At 45.5% G+C, this 22,146-nt stretch overlaps 1 long non-coding RNA gene across 1 annotated transcript; it reads left to right on the top strand.

Moving 5' to 3' along the window:
- Nucleotides 1-8,827: 8,827 nt before the first annotated feature.
- On the top strand, nucleotides 8,828-20,783 carry LOC123462733. Its single transcript, XR_006638494.1, has 8 exons — nucleotides 8,828-8,838; nucleotides 10,762-10,782; nucleotides 11,246-11,266; nucleotides 12,019-12,039; nucleotides 13,220-13,240; nucleotides 17,952-17,972; nucleotides 18,706-18,726; nucleotides 20,763-20,783. It is a non-coding gene; the product is annotated as an uncharacterized LOC123462733 (long non-coding RNA).
- The last annotated feature ends 1,363 nt before the right edge of the window (nucleotides 20,784-22,146 follow it).

Here is a 22,146-nt window from a genome sequence, read left to right as displayed (position 1 = left end):
CTATGCCATCTCTCCAGCCCTGCAAAGACTATTTATAATCAGACAGAAAGCAAGCAGTCTGTTCCGTGGGATCAGTGAATTGCATTGTGATGAGCGAGAGGCTTTGTGTACAAACCTGGACACCGAACCCACATCATCAGGGAGCCACAGCTCAGGCACATAGCTACTCCGGCTTACAAGGCACATTCTGTTGTATTAGCTTTCTACAGCTGCTGTGACAACTTACATAAACTGAATGCTTAAAACAGCACAAATTTATTCCCTTACAGTTCTACAGGCAAGGATTGTGCATGCACATGTCACTGGGTGACAATGCGATCAGCACTTCTGCATTCCTACTGGAGGTCTGAGGAACACACTTCTTCCCTCGCCCTGCCAGCTGCCCGCACGCCTAGCTCATGCCCCGCCCTCCTCCTGCCTCAAAGCTTACAAAAGCATATCTGTCCTTCTCTTCTTCCTTCTTCCATGATCACTTTCCTTTCTCAGACTCCATTATAACTCTGCTCTCACTGGACGTGGTGGGGCACACCTTTAATCCCAGCACTCAGGAGGCAGAGATAGGAGAATCACCGTGAGTTCGAGGCCAGTTTGAGACTACCTAGTGAATTCCAGATCAGCCTGGGCTAGAGCGAGACCCTACCTTGAAAAACAAAACAAAAGCAGTAACTCTACTCTCTGTGCTTGGCCGGGGTGTAGCTCAGTGGTAAAACCTCTGCCTCACATGAGCAAGACCCTGTTCGGTCTCCAGCATTTCATGGCCAGGAAGGCGGGGGAAATCATCTGTTTTTGCGCTTGTACACAAACAGATACTAAAAGCATGGCTAGGGCTGAAGAGGTGGCTCAGCAGTTAACTCACTTGCCTGGGAAGCCTAATGACCCGGGTTTGATTCCCTAGTACCCATGTAAAGCCAAATGCACAAAGTGGTGCATGTGTCTGGTGTCCATTTGTAGTGGCTGGAAGCCCTGACACACCCATTCTCCCCCCACCCCCCGCTTCTCTCTCTCCTTGAAAGTAAATATTTTATTTTTTTAAGCATGACTAGCCCATGCTAGAGAATAGTGACATTTTTGTATACTTGCCTCTTATATGAGGATGTGAAAGATCGTTACAGATAAACTATCCATAGCTGTTCCACTCAGGCCATTGCAAGTGGGAGAAAGGCACTTGTGTGCAGGAGAGGCCAGAAGTCAGTGTGAGGTGGAAGGGATGGCCGAGAGCTGAGGGGCCTTGAGACAGAGAGACAGAGCGTCATGGGAAAGTGAAATAACCCTTATGCACTAGATCTGCCCCACTTTTTAAAAATATTTTTATTTTTATTTATTTATTTGACAGAGGGAGAGAGAGACTAGGTGCACCAGGGCCTCCAGCCATTGCAAACGAACTCCAGACATGTGCCACCTTGTGCATCTGGCTAATGTGGGTCTTGGGGAATTGAACCTGGGTCTTTTGGCTTTGCAGGCAAACACCTTAACCACTAAGCAATCCCTCCTGCCCCAATCCATCCCACTTTTAAGGATCCTTGTCATTACACTGGGCCCATTCATCTAGTCCAGGAAAGCCACCTGTCAGCCACCTAAATTCCATCTGTAACATTAATTCCTCTTTGCCATATAACATAACATCTTCCCTGGTGCCAGGGCCCAGGATGTGGAAGCCTTCAGGAGGCTATAGTTCTGTCAACCACACACATGCACAAGAAAGCAAAAGGAAGTATTTCTAGAGAATAGAAAGCTGTCCCTGCATAGCTTCCCTCAGCTTTGTTTTCCAATTCACTGATTCTTCCTTTACCTGTGTTCATTCTCTTCATTTCTCATGTAGTACTTTTTCGAATGAAATGATTGTATTTTTGACATTTTTTGTTTTTATTTTGTTCCTTATCAATGTCTTTTGGCTGACCTATATTACTCTTTTGAATTCTGATCCTTCCTCTACTGTAAGAATATTACATGGGAAATAAGCCAAAGTCTGAAGTGCATGTCTGGAAGGCAATCCAAACCTCAACAGCCAGCTGCTCACACATGGCCTTGCAACCAGGAATAGAAAACGGGAGGGGGTCCTTTCTGTCCTCTTTCCCACAACCCTGCTGAAGTCACTGTTTACAGAATCTTAAGTTCTCCCTGAATCATGCACAGCTCATTCTTGTTTTGTTTCTATTTTCTTTCAGCGGTGTCTCGATCAAACACCGGTAAGTTCCCTCACTTCTCTTTAATTCTGCTGACATTTAGCCTGATGTTAATCAAAATGGCATCTTTTTATACTGCCTGGCTTCCTCTATTGAAGTTTAGCAGAAACTGGAGCTCACACTTCTTTGTTCTACGTAACCAAACACCCCAATAATCAGTCAAAAGCATAGAGAGCCAATGAAAGCTTCTTGCATCTTATTAGGATGGCATGTCACCAGAAAATCGACCAATGTTCAAACCTGTAGTGTGAGAAAAGAATAAATAAAGAGGAAAGTCAGGTGTGGTGGCACACACCTTTAATCCCAGCACTTGGGAGGCAGAGGTAGGAGAGGATTGCTTTGAGTTTGAGGCCACCCTAAGACTACATAGTGAATTCCAGGTCAGCCTGGACTAGAGAGCGAGACCCTACCTCAAAAAAACAAAAATAAATAAATAAGTAAATGGGAAAGGAAACCCTAACAAGAGTAGCGAAAACATAACATGAGGAACAAACAATAATTGCCTGTCTTTTGAGAGTTCCAAAGCTGCGTGGTTGAGAGGACAGTGTACATGTCCCTAAAGGTGTCCCCATGGCAAGTGGCCACAGTGGCCTCAGTGACTAATCCCTCATCATCTTCCAGAAATGCAACTAGCACTACTCGGGGATTGGCTGCTTGTTCTGATATTCACACGTGTGCACACACACGTGCATGGGGGAGGGGAGAAACATGTCCCTTTTAAAGCAAACGCCAAAACTCTTTGTTTGCATCTATTTTTAGGAGAGCAGATGGGTAAATGCTTCTCTCTTTTGCCCATTCTCTTTGGTAAGCCACAGAGCTGAGGAACTTTCTCCTAACTTCACTGAAATGTTGCCCCTCTTCTTAGCCATCCCTTGGTGTTTTACTTGAAATGAAAGATCTTAAGAAAATGAAAAGCCTACAGATTAACAAACATAGAGAGAATTAAAATGGTTTTAGCTTGTGACGATGGCTTGAACCAAACAGTAATAGCTTTTTAAGTTTAGAACGAGGGGGCTGGAGAGATGCCTTAGCGGTTAAACACTTGCCTGTGAAGCCTAAGGACCCCAGTTCAAGGCTTGATTTCCCAGGATCCACGTGAGCCAGATGCATAAGGTGGCGCATGCATCTGGAGTTCATTTGCAGTGGCTGGAGGCCCTGGTGTGCCCATTCTTTCTTTATCTCTCTCTGCCTCTTTCTCTCCCTCTCTCTGTCACTCTCAAATAAATAAAAATAAACAAAAAATTGTTTAAACAAATAAAAATTTAGAATGAGGAAAGTGGGTTGTAAAGAGAATAAAGGGCAGGAGCAGGGACATGGGAGTGCCGAAAAGAAAAGCATGCTTATTCACCCGCGTGTGCAGGCAGTGTGGATGGTAACGTTAAGTTCAACCTCACCAAGGATCTGGAGCTAATCAAAGGAAAAAGTAAGACTTGCAATCCTTATTTCTTCACTCCAAGTCCAATACTAACCCAGCCACCCCAGGACACCGTGACATGTGCTCAATCTTTCCATTTGCAGTATGCCCTGAAATAGAAGGGTTGCTTCAAGGGACTTTCAAAGTCGGGCATATATTTAAAAATACTGCTTCAGGCTGGGCAAGGTGACACACGCCTTTAATCCTAGCACTCGGGAGACAGAAGTAGGAGGATTGCTGTGAGTTCGAGGCCAGCCTGAGACTACAGAGTGAAGTCCAGGTCAACCTGGGCTACAGTGAGACCCTACCTCAAAAAAACAATATATATATTTAAAGTGTCACTTGAAAATTCTTAAGCTGTGGATTAGTATCAACTTGAGAACTGCTGTGCTTGTCTAGGACTGTACCATAAATGCCCCCAGCAGTGGCTGTGTATAACACGATGCTACAAATGGCCCTTAGGAGCCTATAAAACTCAATGTTTTATTAATTTTATAATTAAAATGAACTTTACTCAGTGTTGCCTCATTTTTACATAATTAGGTCATTATGTACTCTCAGGCTGGCTGCAAACAAACTCCAGACGCATGTGCCACCTTGAGCATCTGGCTTACAGGGGCCCTGGGGAATTGAACCTGGGACCTTTGGTTTTGCAGGCAAGGGCGCCTTAACTGCTAAGCCGTCTCTCCAACCTCCCCCCCCCAAAAAAAATTTATATATTTATTATCTATGAGAGGGGGAAAGGGAGAGGTGAGCATGCCAGTGCCACTGCAAATGAACTCCAGACACATGCACCACCATGTGCATCTGGCTTTACATGGATTCTGTGGAGAGTCAAACCTGGGTCCTTAGGCTTCACAGGCAAGCACCTTAACTGTTAAGCCATCTCCCAAGCCCTGTCCCTAATACCTTAAAGCAGTTGATCTCGTGAACTTATAGGCGTGTCCCACTGACACAGCTCATGGGGAAAGTGAGCAAGTTCACTATGACTCTCGGTATCCAGGGACCTCATCCTCCTCCCTACCTGACGCTTCTATGCAGCATCTAATTCTAGTCTTGTTGCTAACCCCAACGAAACCTCCCCTAGCAAACTTATAAATTCAACTGAAAAAGCCTATATCACGGGTCTACAGTTTGTAAATTTAGACTTATTCAAATTAGTAAACTCTGCCAGAGATTCCTTAAACGAAATTCCTTTGCACAGCCTTTTAACCACCAATGAAAGATAACTAAGACCAGCGTTTGTTTCATGGCAGCTGGTAGAACTAATAACAATCTCTAATAGTCCCGCAAGCCTTGATCTAGAATTCAGAACATTTTTCAAGAAAGATGTCCACTGAAGAGGTGAAAAAAAAATGAGGAAAAAAGTGGAAAAGATGGTGCATGAGATGACAATATTAGAAATATAGCAAACCCAGACATTCCCTGTAACATTCACTGTGGGGGCATGTTTGGGGGGAAGGAGAATGAGACCGCTGCAGGGTGGCAACGGTGTCTCCGGGGAGCTGGAGGGACAGCATCCTGAGTGGGGAGAGTCTTGGGACACGGGGGCAGGGTATAAACCATCACCTCCGCACTTAATCTAACCTCTTGTCGCTGCTCCTCAGCTCTGCACCAAGGAGACCCGGGTGAGTTGTTTTTCTGTTTTCAAACTCTGGTGGGACTGGGCTCCTACATGAGGCAGGGCCATCTCCTTTCTTACCTGCGTCCTGCTGCATCGGGGTGACAGGACTTGCCACTAGTGATTCTCTAACTTGCCCTTCATTAATCAGTTTGTAACACACGCACCTTGATCATGTGTCTCCCTGAGTCAGCGGCAAGCCCCCCTTTGCTCACGCCTTTGACCTCACGCTGCCACCCACCTCATGTCGTCAGCAGCCATCGCTTCTCTCAACTGTTTCCTTAAATTTTCCCCTTCCCTTGGCTTCTCCTTAAGCTGTAGCTAAGGCTTGGCCTTCCTCCATTTAGACAGATCTTGGGGTTGAAGGGATGGCTTAGTGGTTAAGGCGCTTGCCTGCAAAGCCAAAGGACCTTGGTTCCATTCTCCAGGACCCATGTAAGCCAGATGCATTTAGACAGATCTTCCCCTGACCACGCCCTCTCTAAATACAGCCCACTCACTAGGGGAGTTCACGCTGTCCACTTTGTTGGATGAAAGTTACTACACACATTTTACCTGAATTTGCTTTTAAATTATATCTACTGGAGGAAAGTGTTTTCAGTGAGCAAAGAGCTAACTGCTGCCTGGCACCTCATGCACAGGCTCCAGAGCCGGGCCTGGGGCCGCATTCCGGCTTCTCACTAGCAGTGTGTGCACGTCGACAACTCGTCCAGTCTCTCATGAAGTCTGATGTCAGTCACATAACTGATTGCAACCAGTTGAAAATTTCTCAAACCAACAAAGGGACAGAGAAATTTTTGAGGATGCTGGGAGAAATTTTTGAGGATGCTGGGACAGAGGAAGTCTATGATAGTGAGGTCTTAGTAAAACTCCTAGAACTGAGTTCAACTGATCATCAAAACAAAACACATTTTCTAAGGAAAGGGAAGGTCCAGCCAGGCGGGGTGGCCCATGCCTTTAATCCCAGAGGTAGGAGGATTGCCCTGAGTTCAAGGCCACCCTGAGACTACATAGTGAGTTCCAGGTCAGCCTGGACTAGAGTGAGACCCTACTTCAACAAAAGAAAAACAATAAATAAAGGGTGAGAGAGGAGGAAGGAGCTGAGAAGTGAAGAGGTGAGAGCTAAATCAGAAACATAATCCAAGTTGGACGTTTGGATTTTTTTTTTCCTGAGCTCCATGCTTGCAGCAAAACTCTCCATATTTAATATTACACATTTAGTTTCACAATAAGGCTATGGTACATTTGAATATATCATAATTCATAATTTTCCCCCTAAAAAAGTACTACAACTTCCAGGTGTCATATAACCTGAATTAGTTAGTAAAGCAGAAGTTTTAATTAAATCGGATCCAATCAGTGTCTATGCTTGAAACCACGGCGAGGACGCTTGCCTCCCTGGCCACGCCAGCCATCGCTGAAGCACCCCTAGAGCCCCTTTACTTTCCTTCCCATCCCACGTTAGCCGTGGCTAACCCGGTCCATCTGTAGATGTGTTGTGTTGGGTCAGATAACATTATTTTAAGTATTCAACTTGATTGCTTCTCAGATGCAGGGTGTGCTTTTCAAATAGCCTACACCCCCCGACACGCTGCTCACCCTGACAGATTCATAATCCCAAGATGCGTTCTGCCCTGAAGGCCAACGAGGTTGTGAACACCTCGTCCCACAAAGGTGGCCAGGATTTCTATCTGTTATGAAAATTTTAGCACTCTCCAAAAGAGCTAATCATGATGTTGAAAATGATCTTTGGCAAGACAGAGCCCTTATCCCACACATGAGTGTCACTGAGGGCTCAGAGGGACGCCAGGTCTTTGCTCTCTGCTTCTGCGCTCTGAAGGGCCAAAGGTCACTGCATGATTCTCCCCATAGCACTTTCCAGTGTCCACGTCCACAATCCCAGGTTTTCTGCACTATTACCTCACAGTGTAAGACAGGAAATGCAAAGTCCATCGCATAGAGGGAAGATTCATGCCCAAAAGATTGTGGCATGCCCAGGACACTCAGCTCTGTAATAGCAACAATTTGTGCGTCTCACCTGGGAGGAGGGAATGGAATTGTCTACCCTCTGTAGTCTAAATCGTTAAGATTAGAATTCTCAAGCTGGGCGTGGTCATGCACGCCTTTAGTCCCAGCACTCAGGAGGCAGAGGTAGGAGAATCATTGTGAGTTCGAGGCCACCCTGAGACTCCATAGTGAATTCCAGGTCAGCCTCGGCTAGAGTAAGACCCTGCCTCAAAAAACAAAAAAACAAAGAAATTATAATTCTCAACTTTTATTACAGATAAGATGCAATATCTAAAGGCAGCTCAAGAACCTTTAGGTAAGTCTTGCATATTTAGTACACAGCTTTTCTCTCTGGTCTCTGCAGCAATTACCTTCATGTTTCTGGGTCAAAATACCAACCAAAAGCAGTTTATGTGAAAAAGGGTTTATTTCAGCTTCCAGTTTTATTTATTTATTTAATTACTAATTTATTTATATTATTTATGAGAGAGAGAGAATGAGTGAGCCAGGGCCTCTGGCCACTGCAAATAAACTCCAGACACATGTGCCATTATGTGCATCTGGTTAATGTGGGTGCTGGGGAGTCAAACCTGGGTCCTTAAGCTTTGCAGACAAGCACCATAACTGCTATAAGCTTACAGTTTTGAGGGGACATTTCATCCTGGCGTGGCAGAGCAGAGGCGGAGCATCACATCTTGCCACAGCTGGACTGCTCAGTGAGCACACATCAGGGGTGGACTTCAAGTCTGTCCCCTCCAGCAAGGCTTCACTTCCCAAAGTCTCTACCCAGATGGGCATGAAGCTTAGTCTCAAGCAAGTGAGACCATGGGGGACGCTTACATGCAATCTGCCATGGTCACTTACTATTGGGGGGAGCCCAAGGAGGCATACAACGATGAGAGAGAGTGTAGGAAATGTTCCCTGAGCCAGTGTGAAGAGTGTGAGCCTGGTGTCAAGATCCTTACACAATTGATCTTTTCTTAAAAAAAAAAAAAAAAAAAAAAAAAAAAAAAAAAAAAAAAAACGAACAAACAACAACAACAAAAAAAAACTTAGCAAAGTGAAAGCCCTGATAATGAAAACTAAATACCAAATTAATTCATTAAAAGGTGTAAGAAAAAATTCTGGGGTCCTGGTCTGGTGGCACACTCCTTTAATCCCAGCACTCGGGAAGCAGAGGTAGGAAGGTCCCTCTGAGCTCAAGGCCACCCTGAGAATACATAATGAATTCCAGGTCAGCCTGAGCTAGAGTGAGACCCTACCTAAAAAAAAAAAAACTTGTAGAAAGATTTAACAGAAAAAGATGGGAAAACCTGAGAATAAGCAAAGGAATGGCAGAAGATGATCATCTCACATCCCCACTGCCTTTCCATGTAAACCCGAGTGAGCGCTGTAAAGGAATGGTAGAAGATGATCATCTCGCATCCCCACAGCCTTTCCATGTAAATAGAGTGAGCGCTGTAAAGGAATGGCAGAAGATGATCATCTCACATCCCCACTGCCTTTCCATGTAAACCTGAGTGAGCGCTTGACCTGAACCTCCCAAAATGAACACAGCGACTCATGCTCTGTGTCTTGTGTTTGCCTTGCAGCGGGCACTCCAGGAGCCATCAGTAAGTTTCTCTGCTTACCTCCCAGCTGCTTTTCTTTACTGCTCTGTTAGATTATGTAAGACAGTCATGTTCCTGGATTTCCCTTTTCTTCCTGAAAACAAAGCAAAACAAACTTGTCAATTCTTCCCCTTCATTGTCTGCTGCATTATATATATATATATATATATATATATATATATATATATATAATGAGAACAATCCCTTATGATATTTACAAAACCTTGACATCTATCAGGAAAGGGAAGAGTTTTGGGAATTAAAGCGGCCCTGCCTGATGTTCCAGTGACACTCAGTGGAAGGGGCTTGGTGGCAGCCGTTCCTCTCAAGTGAGCAAAAGCATCTGCGCTGTGCAGCGAGTGAGTCCCAGCTCGCAGGCTGGGGGTCCCCAAGCTGTCACTGGTGGCTGTGTGGAAGGATCAGGAAAACATCTGTGAGGAAAGACAAGTCTAAAGCCAGGCGTGGTGGAGCACACCTTAATCCCAGCCCTCGGGAGGCAGAGGTAGGAGGATCGCTGCGAGTTCGAGGCCAGCCTGAGACTACATAGCAAATTCCAGGTCAGCCTGAGCTAGAGTGAAACCCTACCTCAAAAACAAGAAGAACAAATCTAGAAGACATGTTCAAAGAGAATTTTATGAGACTGACACGCTGCCTACTGCGCTTAGAGGGCAGTTGGAGAGAATTTTAAATGATGTTATAACAAACATCTCTGTCAAAAGCCCTTGGAGAAAGTAGGGCGAGAAATAAGTGAAAAAACAGTGGATTTGGTTAGTGGAAACAATGATATAAATGATGGGAGGTTATACTGGACCTCTGTGGCCTGAGAACTTGCATGGACGTCATCTGGAGATTTGTAGAGACACTGCATCTTAGCCAAGTGCCTCCTTGGTCCGCTCACTAGTCCCTGCACTTTATCAAGGTCCCCAGGGTGGCCTGAGTGCACATTATAGTCTGAGTACCATTGCTCTTACGGGATGGGAATCCTCTGTATTTAGAAAGGGGAAAAAAGTGAGTCTGCTTAGTTGAAATTGAACCACTTTTCTATACCTGCAGATACACAACAGTGGTGGCCTTAAAGCCACTGACCAGAAAGATGAAACTCACCAGGGTTTAATCATTTACTAACACACATCTTTCCATCCAAAATTTCCGAGGCTACTTAGACCTTGGGCTCCTAGAGTAGAGTTAATCCTGAAAGGAATACAGAAAAGAAGGAATCCAGCACTGGGGTTCAGGGCACATTACACCCTGAACAAAAAGAGCTGTTTTGCAAAACATGTGGGTGAAGGGTCTGAATGCCTTTACCCGCAATCCTTGGCTATGAACAGCTGCACTCCACTGTATACTAAGATTTGTGAGGCTAAGCTACTCTGAGGTGAGTAGAGGCCAAACTCGCCACAAAGGCAGCATTCCCATTGCCTCCTTGGAAGGTGAGTCTATAGAGTCTAACTGACCAAGGTCACATCCAGCCAGCGGAAAGGCAATGGCCCATGTAAGCCCTTGTGAACAGGACACTCCTCAGGAACGGTGCTGGCCGCTGTGTCCCTACAGGTCCAGTTTTGGGCTGGACAGCAGCTGGGGTCCCCCAAGGTGAGGAAAGACACATTTACAAATGCCATCTGCTCTTCCGTTAAAACGAAAGTTTTTTTAGTCGGGCATGGTGGCGCACACCTTTAATCCCAGCACTAGGGAGGTAGAGGTGGGAGGATCGCCATGAGTTCAAGGCCACCCTGAGACTACATAGTGAATTCCAGGTCAGCCTGGGCTAGAGTGAGACCCTACGTTGAAAAAACAAAAAAAGAAACAAAGAAAAGAAAGTTTTGCTGCTTTTTGCACTTTTATGGTTTCCCAGAAGAATCCTGGGGCAAACTTCATGTTGTGGAGCTGAAGAACTAATTTTGTTTTGTTTTTTTTCCAATATTTTAGCTGGTGCTATTGGACCTATAAGTAAGTTCTTTTTCTCCCCCTCTAATTATTATACTCTTTGGTCCTCTGTGGGATCAGGGCCCTCTCTGCACCCTACCTCTTCCCATCCCTCTGTGAGGAGGCTTTCCCACTCACGTTTGTTGACTGCATTCACATCACTTCTCACCGCTGATAATGCAAGATATAAGACAAAGGGTTCTGAACTGCCACTTTGTTCAAGAGAAGAGAAAACTACATTATTATTATTTAAATTTTTATTGACATTTGTATTTTATTTACTTATTTGCTTAAGTTCCTCAGTTAAGATGGGTGCAGAATAAGCCCATCTTCTGGGAAGTTACAGGGATCCCTGGTAAATTCTCTGCAGTCCTGTGTTAGCTACGATCTCTCTGGCTGAGGTGACAGTTTCCTTGGGGAGAATCCTGGTAGCATGAGAGTTCTGTAAATGTCAAACCACATTGATTCTCCCTTTTTTATGTTTCAGTGCAATTCACAGCACCTATCCGTAAGTATCAAGTTTATTTCTCCACTTTGGCCTTGCCACAAGGTCTTGGGTCTTGATCATTCCTGCTTTTTCAATGCCATGTTCCTCTCCTCCCCTAGCATCCTCACTGCCCAATTTCCAATGAAGCATGAAGTGGAATGACCACAAATCCCATGTGCTAACATAAGACAGTAAAACACAAAAGAAATTGCTCCTCCGGCTGGAGAGAGATGGCTTGGCGGTTAAGCACTGTGAAGCCTAAGAACCCCAGTTGGAGGCTCAATTCCCCAGGACCCACATTAGCCAGATGCACAAGGGAACCCACATGTCTGGAGTTCATTTGTAGTGGCTGGAGGCCCTGGCACATCCATTCTCTCTATCTCCCTCTTTCTGTCTGTCACTGTCAAATAAATAAATAGAAATAAAAATAAATTTAAACAGAAATGACTCCTCTTTAGAGACAGTCACAATCACTCTCTAGAGATGGAGGGTAAGCTTTTTAAACAAGAACACACATTACAAATGAATGCGGTGCGAGTCTTTCTCAGTCCTCTACAGGGTTTCAGCCAGCACTGACATAGAAGGGAGCCTCCATTCTTACAGATCCTCTATATCACACAACAGAAAGCCCTTGGTCTTCCCAGACTTCCACTTCTGGTAGCCTCTCTAGAATGGGTGTTGGGGAATAGTCATTTCCTTCATGTTGATGATTCATAATCAATCTCTCTCTCTCTCTCTCTCTCTCTCTCTCTCTCTCTCTCTCTCTCTCTCAGCTGGAGCTACAGGACCTATCAGTAAGTATTGTCTGATCCCCTCTGTGAAGTATTTTCATTTTCTGCAGTATCTCAGGGGTCTTTTCAGGGTTTCCATGTTGGGATTTCAAAAGTTTGGAATTTACATTTCCTTGGCCTTCCAGATTGCTTCTACCTGGCATTTCAGCAAGTCTGTGAATAAATATTTCACTGATAAGTGCAAACTGTAAAGAGGAGAATAGGCCCTTGTAGAAGGTCTCCAGTGGCTTGCCAACAGCACACAAAAAAACCTTTTAAAACAGAAGGAAGGCTCAGGAGATGGCTCAGTGGATAAAGCACTTGCAGAGAGAAATAGAAGAGAGAGACGGAGAGTTGGATCCTCAGGACCCACATAAAAGCCAGGCACAGACACAAGTACCTGTAATCCCACTGCCAAGGAGGCAGAGACAAGAGGGTAGCTGGCCTTACTGGCCAGCTAGTCTAGAGACAGGAGGATCTCTGGGCCTCACTGGCCAGATAGTCTAGCCCCATCAGTAAGCCCGGGAGTCAGTGAGAAACTGTCTCAAAGAACAAGATGGAGAGCAATTGAAGAAAACAGCCAATGTTGGCCTCTGGCCTCCACACATGTATGTCCCCTCATGCATATGAACACACATATACACATGTGCACATACCACATATATATACACAAGTGCAAAAGAGTTATATGAGAGGTGAAATGGTAGGGGAGATGGAGAAAGTGGAGTTGAAATGAAGACAGTACCTAACTCCCCATAAGGATTTTTTAAGAATTTTATTTATTCATTTGAGAGAGAGAGAGAGGAAAAAAATGAGTGTGGGTGTGCCAGGGCCTCTTGCCACTGCAAATGAACTCTAGGCACATGTTCCACTTTGTGCATCTGGCTTTACATGAGGGGAATTGAACCTGGGCCCTGGGCCAGCAGGCAGGCTGGCCTTGCAAGCAAGCGCTTTTCACCACTGAACCATCTCCCCAGCGCTCTCCAAAGATTTTAGGTGGAATGCTGTCAGCTGGCCACTCAGTGGAGCCAGCGGGCGGAAAGGCATTGGCTTGCTGTAGCATTTCCAGGGAGAACTCAGCGGTTACTGCCGACCCGGACTTCCCCCTGTAGACCCCCACTAGAGAATATGAGTGAGTGAGAACTGCCGTCGCCAGAGCCTGAAATCGCTGACTCCTTTCCCTCTTGTTTGTTTTGTTTTCCAGAGCTCTCTCAAAAAACCATTGGTAAGTCAGTTCAGTCAATCATAATGCATTTTGGTGCCATGCAATACTTACAATGTTAGTCTGTTTTATCTCAATTGTTTGTGCCGCAGACTCAAAGACCAAGTGCTTTCGCTGCCTCATTATTCCTCCCAGAGAACCCAGGTTCAACCATAGATACTGACCGTGAAATGGGAAACAGAGTGAGAAAATAACCCCTCGGGGATGGTCCTGCCTTACCCACGTCAGTTACCATTTAGCCAGCAGGGCCAAAGCCGAAAAAAAGGTTTAGAATTCAGCACCTAGCCTTGATCTCCATGCATCGTTTTCATTACTAGACTAACTAATAAAGGTTTGGAATTCAGCACCTAGCCTTGATCTTCATGTATCATTTTCATTACTAAACCAACTTCCCTTTGTAAAATAATATAAACTTTAAGCTTCTTTTCACTTGTGATTTCTCTGGAAATTCTCTCCAGGACAGCCAAGTTCTTTTTTCACCAACTTTCATGGCAGCTCTTACCCAATTTTTTTCATAGAAATAGTATAAATGATGATTAGGTTCCAAGATACAATGGCTCAAAGATATACCTTTATAAACTGAAACCTGTTTACACAAATATGATTTGTTTTCCAGGTTGTTTTATAGTTTTATACTAAAAAATGAGAATTTTAAAAAATACTTTCCTTTATTTATAAGCAGACAGAAATAGAGAGAAAAGAAGCAGAGAGAATGGGCTTGACAGGCCTCCAGCTGCTGCAAACAAACTCCAGATGTATGCACCACTTTGTACATCTGGCTTTTCATGGGCACTGGGGAATTGAACCCAGGTCACTGGGCTTTTCAAGCATACCCCTTAACCACTAAGCCATATCTCCAACCCCCAAATGAAGAATTTAATTATAGAACTAAAGAACTATGAACTGACATTCCTCTAGACTGATGTGGCAGTATGAATTTGAGCCTTACACACACCCACTTGCACTATTTGTGGGGTGTGTACAATTCCAGTGGCAATGAGAAGGCAGGAATGCCATATCTAGAACAGCTAGTGATGAATTTAGGACTGAAGTTTCTGTGACTTTTTAGCTCTCTTCCACTACTGTTTTGGGTGTTATAGGTGGGTTATTTAACATGCTGGAATTCAAGAGAGAAAAGAGTCTAAAGGAAGAGAAGATGTAAGAAAGAACAACTTGAAAAAATAGAAGACAGAGAACAAAGACAGAGAAAGATGGAAGGAAATACAAAAGAACCAAAGGAAGAGAAGGTGGAAGAAAGATGGACGAACTGGCAGATGGGGAAGAAACCAGAGCAAATCAAGATAAGTGGAGCCGAGAGAGGGAAGAAGAGGAAGGCGCACAAGAGGCGCAACTTAAAGACGGAAAAGGGGGAAGAAAAACACTGGGAAAGCCAGGAAACGAAACAGAATCTGACATGATCTTCTACCCCAGGACTTCTTGACTTACGTTCACAGAGCAGGCGTCCTCAGAGTTCCACTTCAAGGCCACGGGCACACAGCTGTAGACAGAGCCAAAGCAAATGAGAAATTACTTTGCAGAACACCTAAAAGTCCAGCCTGTCTACTGCTCATAGCCCAGACTTCCCAGATCTTGAAAACCATCTTCTAACTATTTTACACAGGAAGAGACAGATTTGAGGCTTCTGGTTAAACCAGGGTGTTTTCTACCATGAGCCCTGTGAAGTGAGAAACTGTGGGAAAGAAAGATGCCACAACTCGGGAGGCAGCAGTAGGAGGATTGCCATGAGTTCGAGGCCAGCCTGAGACTGCACAGTGAATTCCAGGTCAGCCTGGAGTAGAGTGAGACCCTACCTCGAAAAAATTGAAAGAAGAAGAAAGAAAAGAAAAAGAAAAAGAAAAGAAAAAAGAAGCCACAATGCCCAGTGTGGGCAGGAATGTCTTCTAGACTAGCCTGATTGTGCATGATGCTAGGACTGTCATAGCCCTCACTGGCATCGGCCTACCCAGCAGGACCTCGGGCAGGAGGAGGCACTTTGCCAGCATGGCAGTGCCAACCAACCCCTTCTAGAGAGCAGTCCTTGCTGCAGTCTCCTCATGAATCAATAGTCATGAGGAACGAGTTCCTCTGGCTTCCCATCAAGTGAGGTGGGAACAGCACATTAGGCCAGACATAACTGACAGAGATCCCGAAGGAGCACGCCCGGAGAGACTGGCCATGATTCCAGAGAAGCCAGTACCCAGGGGGCTTCCTAACGGGTATCTATGATTCTCCGAGTTTGGGTACAATTAACCCATCAAGGCTCATTCTTATATGGACAATGCTTTAAAGAAGAGATTTCCAGTCTTTTTTCTTATTGACGACTTCCATAATTATAGACAATAAACCATAATTCTCTACCCTCCCTCACTTTCCCCTTCACAAATCCACTCTTCATCATATCCCCTCCCCCTCTCAATTAGTCTCTTTTAGTTTGAAGTCATCATCTTTTCCTCCTATTATAAGGGTCCTGTGTAGGTAGTGTCAGGCACTATGAGGTCATGGATGTCCAATCCAGGCCTTTTTGTGCTTGGAAGACTGCATTGTGAGCAGTCCTGCCCTTCTTTGGCTCTTACATTCTTCCTGTTACCTCTTCCACAATAGACCCTGTGGTGGTTGGATTCAGGTGTCGCCCATAAACTCAGGTGTTCTGAATGCTAAGTTCCCAGCTGATGGAGATTTGGGAATTAAAGCCCCATGCAGGCAGTGTATTGTTGGGAGTGGACTTATGGGTGTGATAGCCAGTTTCCCCATGCCAGTGTTTGGCACACTCTCCTGTTCCTATTGTCTATCTGATGTTGGCCAGGGGGTGATGCTCTACCCTCTGCTCAGGCCATCATTTCCCCTGCCATCATGGAGCTTCTCCCGGATTCTGTAAGCCAAAATAAACCTCTTTTTTCCCACAACTGCTCTTGTTTGGGTGATTTCTATCAGCAATGCAAACCTGACTGCAACAGACCCTGAGCCTTGGAAGGTGTGATAGAGACATTTCAGTGCTGAACACTCCTCTGTCACTTCTTCTCAGCACCACAGTGCCTTTTGAGTCATCCCAGGGTTACTGCCATCTGAAAAGAGAAGTTTCTGTAACCAAAAGTGAGAGTAGCATTAATATAAGGGTATGAACATTAAGAGAAGTGCTTACTGGGCAGTTTGGCAAACATAATATAGGCATTTAGCTAGACACCAGCAGGCGTTACACCCCTAAGGCTCATGACCTCCCCCATCATAGGTTTTCAGTATCAGGGATGTGTTCCCTCCCAGGCAGCAGGCCTCCAGTCCAATTAGAGAGTGGCTGGTTTCCCTCATAACAGACATGCCACTATTGCACCTGTAGGCTCATTTGGCCTGGCTGGCCCAATTTAAGGCTTGCAGTGTCCACTGTTGTTTATCTCCACGGATGACTTCTCTCTCTCCCATGGAGATGCATGCAGTGTAGCCTTTTCCAACTTCCTGTCAGCTGATCTATAGGGAGAAGGTTTTCAGCTCAGCTCCAGCAAGATCAGATTTCTAGTCTTTATCAGTCACCACAGGGTAGAGCTAGCAAAACTCCTGAAGGCCAAATTCCCATGAGAAATTTGATTTTGTTGATCCTTTGCTCAGACTAAAGTTAATCTAATCAAAACCAGTCACCAATCTGTTAGCAGGAGAGGAAGGAACTGGGCCTTCCTGCAACCCTTGTGTGCCGGTGACATAATAGATGTTAAGAAATAAAGATTTTAATACAAGGGCAGTCCCTTGATAAGTGGTGTGTTCTGTTACTGACACAAGGGAAAGTCCAAAGCCTCGGGTTTCTATAACATCTTCCAAGTTGAGGAGAATCTTGCAGCTCCTCGCCTCACACCACAGACCCTCGCCTCACACCGCAGACCCTCACCTCACACCACAGACCCTCACCTCACACCACAGACCTCACCTCACACCACAGACCCTCACCTCACACCGCAGACCCTCACCTCACACCACAGACCCTCACCTCACACCGCAGACCCTCACCTCACACCACAGACCCTCGCCTCACACCACAGACCCTTGCCTCACACCACAGACCCTCGCCTCACACCACAGACCCTCGCCTCACACCGCAGACCCTCACCTCACACCACAGACCCTCACCTCACACCACAGACCCTCACCTCACACCACAGACCCTCGCCTTACACCGCAGACCCTCGCCTCACACCGCAGACCCTCACCTCACACCGCAGACCCTCGCCTCACACCGCAGACCCTCACCTCACACTACAAATCTCACCTGACACTGCAGACCTCACCTCAGGCTGAAGTCCTACAGTAGATACACACACATGCCTTTTGCTCCGTGGTTAACACAGCAGGACTGGTTCTCACAACCTCAAAACTAGATACTACTTCTTACCCCCTGCTCTGCTTCCCGTGGTCTGTCCCCTAGAAAAAAAATAATAACCAAAAAATAACTGTACTGGGCTGGAGAGATGGCTTAGCGGTTAAGCACTTGCCTGTGAAGCCTAAGGACCCCGGTTCGAGGCTCAGTTCCCCAGGTCCCACGTTAGCCAGATGCACAAGGGGTCACACGCGTCTGGAGTTCATTTGCAGAGGCTGGAAGCCCTGGCGCGCCCATTCTCTCTCTCTCCCTCTATCTGTCTTTCTCTCTGTGTCTGTCGCTCTCAAATAAATAAATAAATAAATAAAATTAAAAAAAATAACTGTATTAATATTCCAATTTTAATTTCTTTTTTAGTGCAAACTCCTGGACCTATTGGTAAGTTGCCTGTAACACACACTAGCTCATCTGTAGGTGTCTCCTGGGATATCTGAAGGACTTGGGCTCCAACTCTCCAAATTTCTGGGTTTTAGAATCTGAAAACTAGGACCTGAGAAGACGGCTCAGGCATTAACGTGTTTGTCACACAAGCATGAGGTCCTGAGTCCAATGTCAAGCTCCCATGTAAAGATCTAGGGGCAGCGATGCGCGACTGGGAGCCAGGCCCTGGGGAGGGAGGGAGGCGAATCCCGGGGTTTGCTGGCCAGCAAGGGTAGCCGAATCGGCGAGCTCCGGGCTCAGTGAGAGATGCTGCCTCAACACATAAAGTGGAGAGCAACTGGGGAGGATACTCCTGACTGCCCACATAAATCCAGATGCAAGAAAACATCTGGCATTTGCAGCAGCCAGAGACCCTGGTGTGCATACATACCCGTGCATACACACTCGCAAATAAATAAAATTTTAATTTTATTTTTTAAAAATTCCACTTCCAATAGAAATGAAAACAAGGATGAGGTGGTGAGCTAACTAAGGCAGGGTTACAAAGCCTCTGAGAGGAAAGTCGGGTTCTTGTGAGGAGCCCACATGCAGCAACAGGGCAGCAAACGGCGATTACACCTAGTGTTCAGATGCACTAACTCCTGGAGAAAGCGTGTCACTGCTCTTCTTGGGAAAACGTCCCTGGCGTGTGCTCGGTGTGTAACGGCGCAATCCTTTGTCTCTATTTCAGTGCAGTACACGGGATCCAGTGGTGAGTCGCTCGTCTACCTTTTCTCTCAGCTGTTCCTTGCTCTTGTGCAGTGCTTAGAGGGCCTGTTCCTCATTTTAACACTGGCTGTTGCCATAAAAACAATATTTTAGGAAAATATTTCCCAGTTTATACTATTATTACGTTATGCTAAAGATTCTCCAGTTTTGTTTTCTTGGTGGGTTTTTTTTTTTAAGGAAAATGAGTGTAGTTTCTTCAAATGATACAGATTTTTCTAAAGCACCAGACAGAGAACGATGGAGCCTGAAAGCTCTCTAGTTCTAAAGTGCTCTGTAGCTCAGAGAGCATGCCCAGAGACAATGGAGAAAATGTAGAGAAAATGATAAAAGGAAATCAAATTTTAAAAATAAACCTAAGAGGGGAAAAGACCATGCAATTTGAACAGACTGAGGTAAGTTTGCCAGAGAGTGCTAAGGGCTTAGTCTACCCCAAGTCTACACCTTCTCTGAGAAGGCCCTCCTCTTTCCTCAGGGCTGGTCTGTCAGGAGAGTGGGGAAGAAAGCTTTAGGAAGACCATTTGGCGGGAGCTGGGCTGTAGTTACAGGAAGTAGCCCAAGCACCATGCAGACCACACATGGACAAGAGTAAAAGGAAGGGTCATCGTGTAGCTATTGAGGGAAAAACCAGCACCAAAATCCAGGTGTGGAAAACACACACACACAGGATAGGGAAATTTTATGTCTAGAAATTGGCCTGGAGAGATGGCTTAGCAGTTAAGGTGCTTGCCTAGAAATTAAGTGACAACATTCCAATGTGTGAACCAACGAGGAAGAAATTACCAGAAGGCAAAGCCAGGTGTGTTGAAGAGAACATTCCCCCAACCACCAGATAAACTGCATGTTGCGGAGCAAAGCCATGAGGAAGGGAGAGGAGGTGTGGCTGCTCTCTGGAACTGCGCAGTGCACAAGCTTACTGGAGTCCTGGGAAATCAAACTCAAAAGGCAGGGGGGATGGGAGCTCCCCGCAAAATCACAGCCACTATGACCTCCATAACTGGATGTTTCCTACCCCAAAGTCAGGCTCTAAGTATTGTTTAGTAAGGGAAAAAGTCACTGGTAGTTGCTATTCTCCTAATTCCAGGCTGTCTCTACTGTGCTCTTCCTTATGCCTAAGACCTACAGCCTTGGACATTCTCATAAGTCTCATGGGGCCAAAATATATATAACACAGCCCCAGACTCACTGGGCTGAAAGAACGGTTCTGTGTCCCCTAAGAGCTACGATGTGTCACCTATGTGTAAATTCTTTTAAAATCTATTCATGTAGAAGCTGGGTGTGGTGGTGTACGCCTTTAATCCCAGCACTTGGGACACCACCCTGAGACTACATAATGAATTCCAGGTCAGCCTGGGCTTGAGTGAGACCCTACCCCAAACAACCAAAACACCAAAAACAATTTACATACATCTTAATGTATAAATGAAAATTATTTGTTATTTTTATTCCTTCCAGATGAGTTGGAGATAACTTAGACTTTTTAAAAGGCTGAAGTTAAAAGTATTTTTAGCAGCAATTAGTAACTTTAACAAGCATGGGAAAAAGAAAAGCTTTTTAAATTGATTAGTTCAGTAGAAAAGAGACTTTAAAGAAAATGAGGCAATGGCAGAACATAGAAGTTTAAGTTTCAGGCATCGCAAATCTCCTGAGTGCTTCAAGCATTTCCCATACCTGAATGAAATGATGAAATGAAAGGAAGAGCGAGCCCTCACTTTAAAATCACTCGCAAGGTAGGAGGATTGCCGTGAGTTCAAGGCCACCCTGAGACTACAGAGTGAATTCCAAGCCAGCCTGGGCTAGAGGTAGACCCCACCTTGAAAAAACAAAAGGGAAGAAAAAAGTCATCCCAAACCAACAGAAGCAGGGACAGGCTTCAAAGCACACAGCTTCGAGCTGACGGGCCGGCTGGCAGCCCCGGCGCCCTCTCTGCAGTTACTTATTTTAAAGCCTCCAGAGGATAACAGAGCTTTCTTGGTTCTACACATGCTGACTTCTCCCTTTTCCCTTCTCTCTTTCCACCAGCCGAAACTCCAGAAACGACCCGTAAGTCACGCGCTTGTTCTCAGAGAGAGGGCCTTTGACTTCTTGCGAAGTCAGGGGTCTTTGCCCTCTGCTTCTCTCTTGTGCTTTTTCCACTGTCTGCTTGGTGCCTCCCCACTATGAGAAATGAATGATTATCAGGGCATGGTGGCACATATCTGGAATCCTAGTGCTCAGAAGGACTGGAAATTCAAGCTTATCCTCAGATATAGATCAAGTTCAATGCCACATTGAGTTATAGAAGACCCTGTCTCAAAAAAAAAAAAACAGGGGGCTGGAGGGATGGCTTAGCAGTTAAGGCGTTTGCCTGCAAAGTCAAAGGACCCAGGTTCAATTCCCCAGAACACACGTTAGCCAGATGCACAAGAGGGTGCACACATCTGGAGTTTGTCTGCAGTGGCTGGAGGCCCTGGCACACTCATTTTTCTCTGTCTCTCTCCCTCCCTCTTTCTCTGTCAAGTAACTAAAAACTAAAAATATTTAAAGTATTTTTTAATGTTAAAAAAAAAATAGGATGGATGGGCTAGAGCGATAGCTCAGCAGTTAAGGCACTTACCTGCAAAGCCTAATAACCAGGGTTCAATTCCCCAGTATCCATGTAAAGCCAGATGCACAAAGTGGTGCATGCATCTGGAGTGCATTTGCAGTGTCTGGAGGTCCTGGCATGACCATTCTTTGTGTCTATCTCCTTCTATCTCTCTCTGCTTGCAAATAAATAAATAACAATATTTTAAAAAAAACAGGAAAGATGAAAAGGAAGGAAGGGAAGGAGGGAAGAAAGGAAGGAAAGAGGAGAGAAAGGAGGAAGGAAGGGAAGAACAAAGAAGGGGAAAAGGAGAGAAGAAAGGAAGAGGAAGAGAGAGAAGGGAGAGAGGAAAGATTGGGAAGAATAGAAACCCCAGCGATCAATCCAGAATGTACAGACTACAGGAAACTACCCAAGTTGCAGACACGTGTCCACAGGGCAGGAAAGACGCCTATATAAAGGAATGGGCACTTGCAGAGGTTGGCAAAAGCAGGAAGAAGAAAAGCGAGGGCACGATTTCAAGGAAGTAGGAATCCCTGGCTGGATTCAACCAGCCACCTGGAGAAGGAGAGAGATGTTTCTTCCCTCCATCCTGGGAGAAGGCTGAACCCCCAAAGCCTAGCTGCAGGCACATCCCCAGCCTTAATGAGACAATGGGCCCCCCCATGGCCATTTCTGGCATTCCCTCTCAGAAGAGCAGCAGGAAGCTCTCCCCTCACCCACCTAACTACATGGATCTCTTTGTTTTCCAGCTCCGGGATCCACTTGTAAGTATGTTGGAAATTAGTTGACTCCCAACAGTGGCTAACAGATTTTGAGCCAAAATATATCCATTCATAT

Source organism: Jaculus jaculus, chromosome 8 (assembly GCF_020740685.1).
Source record: "Jaculus jaculus isolate mJacJac1 chromosome 8, mJacJac1.mat.Y.cur, whole genome shotgun sequence".
Classification (NCBI taxonomy): Eukaryota; Metazoa; Chordata; class Mammalia; order Rodentia; family Dipodidae; genus Jaculus; species Jaculus jaculus.
This window is presented reverse-complemented; position numbering and strand designations above follow the sequence as displayed.